The sequence below is a fragment of the Littorina saxatilis genome, linkage group LG9, assembly GCF_037325665.1.
Source record: "Littorina saxatilis isolate snail1 linkage group LG9, US_GU_Lsax_2.0, whole genome shotgun sequence".
Classification (NCBI taxonomy): domain Eukaryota; kingdom Metazoa; phylum Mollusca; class Gastropoda; order Littorinimorpha; family Littorinidae; genus Littorina; species Littorina saxatilis.
Genome location: NC_090253.1, coordinates 58622466 through 58633776, shown reverse-complemented (window position 1 = coordinate 58633776; position 11311 = coordinate 58622466). Strand labels below are relative to the sequence as shown.

The 11311-nt window shown below is 37.8% G+C and overlaps 1 protein-coding gene across 1 annotated transcript in view; it reads right to left on the bottom strand.

Moving 5' to 3' along the window:
* Positions 1 to 5853: 5853 nt before the first annotated feature.
* Positions 5854 to 11311, bottom strand: part of LOC138976613 (sacsin-like) — a 30293-nt gene continuing 24835 nt past the window's right edge. The window contains exon 5 of the mRNA XM_070349480.1: positions 5854 to 10924. The gene's annotated coding sequence lies outside the window, so the exon portion shown is untranslated. The remainder of the gene's footprint in view (positions 10925 to 11311) is intronic.

Here is an 11311-nt window from a genome sequence, read left to right as displayed (position 1 = left end):
CCTTTGAATTCAATGTTGTTCTTTAATTGTGGAATGGTTCTCTCTCTCTCTCTCTCTCTCTCTCTCTCTCTCTCTCTCTCTCTCTCTCTCTCTCTCTGTGCTTTTCAGGTGTTTGAAACTAAGTAGAACTGTCACAGGAAAAATACATTTAAACTTATTTATATATATATATATATAACAGGCCCATTCCTATGCGTGTGAACACAATAGCACAGTCAATATAACTATAAAAATAATGTACGTATCCATCCAGAAATATACCGCAACACGGTGGCCTAGTGGTAAGGCGTCCGCCCAGTGAGCGGAAGGTCGTGGGTTCGAACCCCGGCCGGGTCATACGTAAGACTTTAAAATTGGCAATCTAGTGGCTGCTCCGCCTAGCGTCTGGCATTATGGGGTTAGTGCTAGGACTGGTTGGTCCGGTGTTACAATAATGTGACTGGGTGAGACATGAAGCCTGTGCTGTGACTTCTGTCTTGTGTATGGCGCACATTAAATGTCAAAGCAGCACCGCCCTGATATGGCCCTTCGTGGTCGGCTGGGCGTTAAGCAAAAAAAGAAGAAAACAAATCCTGAAATATATTGTGTGTTCTTTTCTTCAGAAGAAACACACACACGCACACACACACAAATACACACACACACACACACACACACACACACACACACACACACACACACACACACACACAGTTGGTGTGTAGAAAAGTGTTCTGCGAAACATTAAATTACAATAACTTTGATTGGCTTCTTGTAGAAACTTCTCTTCCCCCCAAAGCCTAATTGAAGCCATGTGTCACTTTGCTCCGCTGGGCTTCAACTAGGCTTTGGTAGGGTTTCAATCCCGATCACAGCCTTTAAGTTTCAAATAGTAGCCAAGCTATCAAGGTGTCATTGTGAATACCGCTAATTAGTCAGAATCAAATAAGAAAATTCTCTGAAACCGATAACAATGAGCGAGAGCGACACGGAACTTTCTTCTGGCACAAAAGACAATTGATAAGAAACATTCAATGCACGAGAGGATTTACCCTTTTTCGTTTTCAGTTCAATTAAACAAAATTGAGATCAGACTGCTATTTTGAGACCTAATTCTAAATGGGGGAAAAGTGCTCACTACCCGAAATAATGATGATCGAGAGTTTTGTGAAACTAGGTTTTTGGTGTCAGATCTAGTAAGAATTTTATTAGGCGAGTGACTTCAATCCTGTAGATAAAATAACAGAAATTCGATGACACAAGCGATTTTTGTCTCCATTAACAAAGAATGAAAGGCAAACAGCGCAGTATACATTTCAGATTGAAGAAATGAAATATGTAATTTTTAAATCATCCAGTACTGAATTATTTTGCTATTCCACAGTTGTGTCGTTTCCGGGTCGTCTCTGTCCAGCTGCACTTCGTATCTTCCACCGAATATCACTTCCACTAGTCGTGTCTTCAGTTTCAAACATTTTAAATAGAGGTCAAGATTCTGGGAAGTAATGCTAGTGCTACACAGTGTTCTGTTCTTCTTCAGATAATAATGCCAGCACTTGCCACAAAAAAATATGCACTGGGGAGCGCACATCCAGGCCATCACAGCAAAGGCGAACAAGACCAGTGCCTTTGTTTACTGTAACCTCAGGGGCTGCCCCCATCCTGTTCAGACCACCTGCTACAATGAGACCGGTCTTGGAATATGCTTCCCCAATCTGGGACCCACGTCAGAAGAGCCTGTCTAATAGCCTGGAGATGACACAATGACGCTCCGCAAGGAGGATCCTGCGCGACTTCAAACCCACCAGTAGCGCAACAGAACTATTTCCTATTCTTTGTTCATGGGCTGAAACTCCCACGTTCACTCATGCTTTTGCGCTTTGTGAGTGTTGTTTGGTTGTATAACAACACGGCCAGGGTGGATGTTGGTCCTGAATATTGTTTTTATGTCCGCCATGACAGTTTTCAAAATGACCTCCGACGCAATCAAATGTTGGGATATCTCAGGCTCTGATACAAATTTATTGACACTGAAATTTCATCGAATTTTGAGATTTTTAATGACCAAAGACATTAACTATTTTGTAAGCCTCCAAGCTAAAATGCATACCCATAGTCCGGGCTTCGTCAAAGATTGTTTGATCAAAATATTAATCGATTCGATCCAAAAATGAGAGTGGGAAACTGCCGCCTCAACTTTCACTGAAAGCCGGATATGCATCACCAAAGACATTATCAAACAAAGTGGAAAAACCCATCTTGGGATATCATATGGAAGAATTTGAATGTAAAGTTTCATGAAGATCGGTCCAATAGTTTCTCTGTATTGCCCTACACATACGCAAACAAAGACACACAAACACCACCACCCTCGTCTCGATTTCCTGTCTGTGTTAAAACATTTAGTCAAACCTTGACTAAATGTAAAAAGATAGAAACAATGTGACGTACAGACTTCGTTTCACACATAAACATTGTCACAAATATCCAATCACAACCATCACCCTCCTCACCCTGACACACCTTCAACAAGAGTCCAACTAGTGACGAAGTTTTCAGGACTCCCACAGGTGCGATTTCGGTTCCAGACTCTGTTCATCGAGTCGACCACCCACACCCCTCCTGGTCCAACGGACAGATTGACGAAGGAACTCGTTGCCCGTCTCAATGCCGTGGTTTTACTGCTTATGTTACAACCGGTGTGACCATGGCGCCACACTCGTCTGGATAAGACGAGAGATTGGTTGGCTATTTTATTTTATTCGTTTTAGATTTATTGTTCTATAGTATTTTCAACAGGAATCTCTATTCTTGACAGAAATCCGTTTGATTAAAGCGGAACCAATCCCCGCCACAGAAGACGAGAATTATTCTATTCGAAACTTTTGAAAATAAAGTAAGTGTTGACGGATCAATATGACCAGGTTGACCAAAATGCCAAACAGCCGCTAAATAACCTTAGTCATAACACTTTTAAAAATTACTCTTTCCTGACTTTTCACAATTGTTCTCTCTCTCTCAAGTTTATGCAAATGGAACAAACAGAAAGTACGTGTCTGTCTGAATCCTGGAGAAAGCAAAGACATACATTTTCTGAAAGCAGTACCGACGGTATGCATGATAACGGATAATTGTTGATTAACCTTGGAGCTTGAGATTATAGTTGTTGCGTGTGTTTTGTTGGTAACTGTTTCGTTGTCTATCTTGTCACTGTTACCGAATAGTGCTCCTTGACGAGCAAAACCAACAGCCACGAAACCATCAGCCCACTGGCAAACATTCCAACACAAAAACATGTTTATTAGATATACAAAGCGATTTATTGACAGATGAAATACTATGCATTTTTAAAACGGCTTAATCTTCTAGGTAGCGGAATAACGTTTAATCACAGCAAGCGTACAGTTGAAAAAAGAACAAGTCGCGTGAAGCGATATAAAAACATTTAGTCAAGATCAACACCACAAACTAGTCATCGCCGAGACTACATTCAGATAGTCTCGGCTAACCACACCGAAGACAGAGACGGGTCACGCTCGCCACCGCGAAGCACGCGTTCGTAGTACTTAAGCCTACTGAACGTATTTTCTTTCATTCTGAGCACATGTTTAGAGTTAACATGACATAGCTATATATTTTGAATTCAGGAGAAGATGAGGAATACAATGCACTCATTGTTTAATCTATTTCTAAAAATTCGATTTTAATGAGAACTTTAATGAGCAAACTAATTGACTAATTTGTAAGCTTTCAAACTGAAATGCAATCCCATAGTCCGGACTTCGACTTGTGTGTGTGTGTGTGTGTGTGTGTGTGTGTGTGTGTGTGTGTGTGTGTGTGTGTGTGTGAGTGTGTGTTATAAATATGATGCTAACCCAGGGTGAATCACAATCTGTTACACTAAGAATGTGATGTTACAAATAACAATTAAGCTGTTAAAAGACTGTCAACAATATCAATCGATAACTACAATTCACATACACAAGTATCTGGAAAGGTATATGTAAAACCACAATTCGTCAGACATCGTGTTGTAGAAATCAATCAAAGTACATCTGTCTATTCGAAGCAAGAAACCGGTAACTCAAGGCTCTTTGGCCCAGTTTAACCAGAGAAATATTTAAGCAAACTAAGATATAAACAGAAACAGCAAGTCATGCATACTTCTTAACATGTTTTAAAAATCTAAGCATCACAACTGCAACATACACAGTTCAGCAATCATTTCTAAACAAACAAATATTTACTTATCAAATACGAATGATTGCTGCAGTATTAAACACAAAAAGACACTGGTACACACACACGTGCGCGCGAAACAATTAATAACAACAAAAACAACAAGAAAAGGAACAAGAACAAGAACAAGAACAAGAATTGAAGAGAAATCGATTATTAACAGAACCAAAGGTTTAAAGAAGACAAAATGTATGTTTAAGGCAAACGTCGAAACAATGGCTAATAAGATAACATATTACTGGTTATTAAAACATAATATTAAAACAAGTACTAAGCATCCACTGTGAATTCACATGATAATGCATTACATCTTAATGAAATGTGACAATGATCAAACACAAGATAGTCTGAGAAGTATTCAACGAGGCAAGAAAATTCAGTGACATAATTATGTGACCCTCCACCACGGAATGAGTCACATGTCATCTTTGCATGATTTTCATGTTTACATTTTCCTAAAGAGTTTCATGCTCTATCCAGTGGTGAAAACCGTTTCAGAAAAGAGCAACAAATGTTTGAGTTATAAGCCTGTGACTAAGGTGACCCTCACACTGTTACCAGACACTCCCCGGACTTATAATTATTAAACCTAGCGCAGAACCGCGCGAGGTGACATGCGACTCATTTCGTGGTGGAGGGTCACATATTAGCATTGGTGGCATTGTCAAATAGATATTCAAAGAAATGTTTAGCAACAGATTCCTTGAACAACAGTAACCTGATGTTTGCAATCATGCTTAAACATGGAACGGGGAAAAGCACATGCAGGCATAATGAATGCATATTGTATTATTGTACACCAAGACATAAAAATATACTCTAAATACTTTGACAGAAACCAGATTTTTGTCAGTCAATTAAACCAAATCTCAGTGATTTGTTAGTTTTGATGATGAGCAGTTTACACATGGTCAACAATGAATATAAGAACAACCGGTACAACAAACATCTTCATTATTTACGAAAAAAAATATGATGTGAATCGAAAGCTGTCAGCTACAGTTCAGATGCATCTGGTATTCACTTTTAAAGATTTAAAGATTTTAGACAAAATCGAAGAAGACCCCAACAAGAACCCACACATCAAAATTCTTATACATTTAGCTTTTACTTTACTTTATTTGGTGTTTAACGTCGTTTTCAACCACGAAGGTTATATCGCGACGAATACATTTAGCTACAATGAACTAAATATACTACTCCACATAAGCAATTATTCGCTTGCACCGTGATAAAGCGTGGACATTCACTCTCAAAATATAGGCAAAACAAAGAGAAACAAGTCGCATAAGGCGAAATTACTACATTTAGTCAAGCTGTCAAACTCACAGAATGAAACTGAATGCACTGCATTTTTTTTTCACCAAGACCATAAACTATAGCATCGTCAGTTCCGCGCTCGTGAAAAAAGCAGTGAAATTAACAAGGCAGTATAGCGCGGTAGTGGTTGTGCTAAGCGGGATAGCACACTTTTCTGTACCTCTATTCTGTATCACTTTCTGAGATTGTTTTTAATCCAAACATAACATATCTACTGTACGAAAATTTCGTCTGGGGATATCGTACCAAGGAACTCTCATGGGAAGTTTCATGAAAATCGGTCCAGTAGTTTTCTCGGAATCGCTCTATACACACACACCCACACACATTCACCACAACCCTCGTCTCGATACCCAGCCTATGTTAAAACATTTAGTCAAAACTTGACTAAATGTAAAAAGAACAAAACAGCAGACATAACCAAGTGAAAAAAAGTATGATCAATCGCAAAACAATGCTGTCATTAACATATTCTTACATTTATGAAAATTTAAAACTATGAACCCATTTCACATATATCAATGTTTCTATTTAATAATCATCAAGAAAAATATGTACAGATATTGAAATAAAAAAAAACGGAAGTTGCATTTAACTTTTTCACAGTTGAAAGAGCTGTCATAAAATACAAAAAGCAAACAAACAAGAGCCCAAATAACCAGGAAACTGGTACCGCATGTTAGTCTCTCACTGTTTCTGTGTGATGCAAGTGTGTATGGCACTGTGTTGTTTGGTCTTAAAATGTGCCCATGTGTCTCATCTGATATCATAAGATAAGATAAGATAAAAAAAAAGTCGCGTAAGGCGAAAATACAACATTTAGTCAAATAGCTGTCGAACTCACAGAATGAAACTGAACGCAATGCAATGTTTCAGCAAGACCGTAGCATCGTCAGTCCACCGCTCATGGCGAAGGCAGTGAAATTGACAAGAAGAGCGGGGTAGTAGTTGCGCTGAGAAGGATAGCACGCTTTTCTGTACCTCTCTTCGTTTTAACTTTCTGAGCGTGTTTTGAATCCAAACATATCATATCTATATGTTTTTGGAATCAGGAACCGACAAGGAATAAGATGAAAGTGTTTTTAAATTGATTTCGAAAAACAAAATTTGATAATAATTTTTTTATATTTAATTTTTAGAGCTTGTTTTTAATCCAAATATAACATATGTATATGTTTTTGGAATCGGCAAATGATGGAGAATAAGATGAACGTAAATTTGGATTGTTTTAGAATTTTTTTTTTGTTTTTTTACAATTTTCAGAATTTTAATGACCAAAGTCATTAATTAAATTTTAAGCCACCAAGCTGAAATGCAATACCGAAGTCCGGGATTCGTCGAACATTACTTGAGCAAAATTTCAACCAATTTTGGTTAAAAAATGAGGGCGTGACAGTGTCGCCTCAACTTTCACGAAAAGCCGGATATGACGTCATCAAAGACATTTATCAAAAAAATGAAAAAAACGTATGGGGATATCATACCCAGGAACTCTCATGTCAAATTTCATAAAGATCGGTTCAGTAGTTTGGTCTGAATCGCTCTACACGCACGCACACACATACACACACCACGACCCTCGTCTCGATTCCCCCCTCGATGTTAAAACATTTAGTCATAACTTGACTAAATGTAATGAGCCTTTATTTACATTTGCGGCAGGGGAGGGACTACTATAAATCCCATATAACCACATCAATTCACATATAAAAAGAAGAAAACAAAATCATTAGAATATGTACACAAGAACTGCTATATACATATACAATCATTTAAATTTATAGAAGTAAGTTTATGTAAAATCGCTGTAAACTCGCATTCTAAACTACCAAGAGTCTATTTTCATTTTCATTTTTGTATTTAGTCAAGTTTTGACTAAATATTTTAACATCGAGGGGGAATCGAAACGAGGGTATGGTGTATGTGTGTCTGTCTGTCTGTCTGTCTGTCTGTGCGTGTGTGTGTGTGTAGAGCGATTCAGACTAAACTACTGGACCGATCTTTATGAAATTTGACATGAGAGTTCCTGGGTATGAAATCCCCGAACGTTTTTTTCATTTTTTTGATAAATGTCTTTGATGACGTCATATCCGGCTTTTCGTGAAAGTTGAGGCGGCACTGTCACGCCCTCATTTTTCAACCAAATTGGTTGAAATTTTGGTCAAGTAATCTTCGACGAAGCCCGGGGTTCGGTATTGCATTTCAGCTTGGTGGCTTAAAAATTAATTAATGACTTTGGTCATTAAAAATCGGAAAATTGTAAAAAAAATTAAAAATTTATAAAACGATCCAAATTTACGTTTATCTTATTTTCCATCATTTGCTGATTCCAAAAACATATAAATATGTTATATTCGGATTAAAAACAAGCTCTGAAAATTAAATATATAAAAATTATTATCAAAATTTTTTTTTCGAAATCGTTTTAAAAACACTTTCATATTATTCCTTGTCGGTTCCTGATTCCAAAAACATATAGATATGATATGTTTGGATTAAAAACACGCTCAGAAAGTTAAAACGAAGAGAGGTACAGAAAAGCGTGCTATCCTTCTCAGCGCAACGAATATCCCGCTCTTCTTGTCAATTCCACGGGCACTGCCTTTGCCACGGGCGGTGGAGTGACGATGCTACGAGTATACGGTCTTGCTGCGTTGCGTTGCGTTCAGTTTCATTCTGTGAGCCTCAGCTACTTGACTAAATATTGTATTTTCGCCTTACGCGACTTGTTATTTTTTGTATCTCATTTTATATTTGTACAATAACATAAAAACAAGTAAATAGAAGTAATAACCAGATATAAAACAACAACAAAACACTATGTGGATTCACACGATAATGCATTACATCTTAATCAAGTGTGACAATGATCAAACAGTATAAAGTTTAATGAGAAGTATAAAGTGGCAAGACAAATGCAAGCAGGCATGACCAATCAGTGACATATCAATCAGTAAAATATCAATCAGTGATTGGTGGCAGTATCAAATAGATACTCAAAAGACATGTTTAGCAAAAGATTCCTTGAATAATAGTAACCTGATTTTCATAAAAATCAGATGTTTGCAATCATATTTAAAACTGGAAAAGGGAAAAGCACATGCAGGCATAATGATTTAATATTGTATTGTCGTACACCAAGACATAAATAAAGACATAAAATCTAAATACTTTGACAGAAACAAGATTTTTGTTAGTCAATTAAACCAAATCTCAGTGATTCGTTGTAGTTTTGATAATGAGCAGATTACACATGGTCAGCAATGAATATAAGAACAACCGGTACAACAAACATCTTCATTATTTAAGAAAAAAGTAAATACTAAATACAAAATCATGTACAGTAGTAATCTAAGCCGTGCATCCTCTGTAGGCTTAATAATATGGAGAAAAAATCTCGCATTCAGGAATAAATTCTGTTTTTGTGACAATTCACACATATATAGAATCTGCTGCATAATCATTTGTTACGAGACATAAGTAAGTATGTTTTACATCAAACTTAGGAAAACTTTTCTAAACACTAGTTCAATCAATTTCTAACTCAAGGCATTTCTGATTATTCATGACTGATTTCATAACGCCTTCAAAATCAAGAAAGTGTATTTGTGCCCCGGGGCAGGCAAGTGAGAGCCGGTGTTAAAACAAAAGTCTTACGCATTAAATACATTACGATGATTTCAAACACCTGTTCTTATCATTGATAAGTTTACACCGGGTAAACTTTCTAACAAATTCAAGAAAAACAAACACAAAACCAGATTTTCATTATCCAGTTTCAACAATCCAAGCAAATCCAAAAGTAATGGATCAAAACGTGTTAGCTTTCAATGCCATTTACTTCGCCATACAGCTGGTATAACCTGTTTTTAACAGCATTTCATCTTGCATGTGGGCACAAAGGTATCTATTTTAAGCAGCAACACACTTACAGAATTGCAAAAGGCTAGCAATGTCGGATACAACGACGAAGTAGATTGGGCCAAGGACTGCAGGAAAATGTTTTCTTTTGAATAAAGCGACAAACATCCTACTGACCCAACGTTTAATGAAAGTCTTTGATATGTATGTACAGTTTTAGGTTGATGAATATGAAAGCCATGGTAAAAATTGAAAGCGGACATGAATGTTTTGCATACCAGAGATTGAGATTAATCTAACAAACATTCTCCAATGGTGCAAAGATTGATAACGAAAAAAAAAGTTTTAAAACTATTTTTACTCTCAACATGAGATACAAAGGATTTACGCTGCTGAGACAGATCTGTCCAGCTAGGTAAAGTCGATGGAGGCAGACATTTGAATACAAAACAAGCAACCAACCAACCAAAAATCAGCAGGTCATACAGACACCAACAATAGCTGTTTACACCAAATTTCATCTGGGATATTTTCCTATAAGCATTCGCAGCAGCCGCAAGGCCACATACGAAGTGTCGCATACGTAAAAAGTAGTCTTGTCTCCGTGAGACCCTTGGTTTCTCAACAAGAGCAAGCACTGGTCTATTATGCAGCAATATTTTTTCAAAGTCTTACCCTTGACATTGCGTAATGTAAATTCGATCTTACATTTTGCTTTGAACAGAAGTAGTCATACAAACAAATCTAAATCACACAAACCGCATACTCGTTTTCATTAATATACACTAATCTGTGAACAACCAGACTGAGCTTTTCATTTAGTTTTGCAAAGACACACTGCTAGCAATGCACTGTTCAGCTTTCCTCCATGTCTGATGCATTTTCAGAGGAAGACATCGAAGTTGAGTGCGAGATGTTCATGATGCCCAAGTCACTGTAATCATCACTAGTAACGTCATTTCCGCCTGGGAGTTCTGCGAAAGCTTCTTCTACCGTTTCCCCTGATTCATCGTGGGCCGGTTTACTGTTTTTGGATCTGCTGGGCTTCTTCTGGTGCCTCTGTCGGTTGTCCATCCCCTGTGTCCCTCTGTTAACAAGACGTTGTCGTTGTGTATTTAGGTTTGATGTTGACCCATTTGGTGCGTTTTGTTCAATGCATGGGTCTGACTGAGTTTGATGTGGAGGTTTGTTGATTTGCTTTGGTCGAGCTCCAGCTCCACAAGTCTGGCCAGTAAAGGGTCGTTGATGACCCAGCTGGCCGAAACCTTGCTGATTAGCTCTTTGACTACCCATGACATTTTGCTGATTCGAAACATTTACAACCATGGGTTTTGTCCGTTGCTGTCTTTGCCTTGGAACCAAAGGCCCGTGCGTATCATGCGTCACATCCATTTCACTCTCTGAGGATTCCGCGGGGAAGCCGTGTGCTGCCTGTGTAACGTTGCCAGCATGGGGGTTCTCATACCAATTTGGATAAGGTAACACCTGGTCAACGAAGTTGCCGACCAGTTGAGTTCGAGATTCTCTGAAAAAAACCAAGCACATAACACTTAAAACGCGTGTTCATTTTGAGTCCCGAAAAGACACCTGTCGTTATTATAAAATCGGCTTCAAAGAGACGGTTATCAATAAAAAAAAATAAGACTTCAAAAAAACAGTAGCAACACAAAATCAGTCTCCAAAAACACCTAGGAAGAATATTAATAAGCAATATGCCATGCTACTCTGTGAAACAACTTTGGTTGTCATCATTTTCACGAGTTTTCATTCACAAGCACCTGGGAAATAAATCTCATGTTCCCCAGGCAATAAATCCCCGGTTACCATAGTTGCAGGAAGCAGGTTATACATGGATAATCTAAAGCAAACCCAATACAATAGAAACGCTCGGGGATTCTTCGGCTCTTTTCAT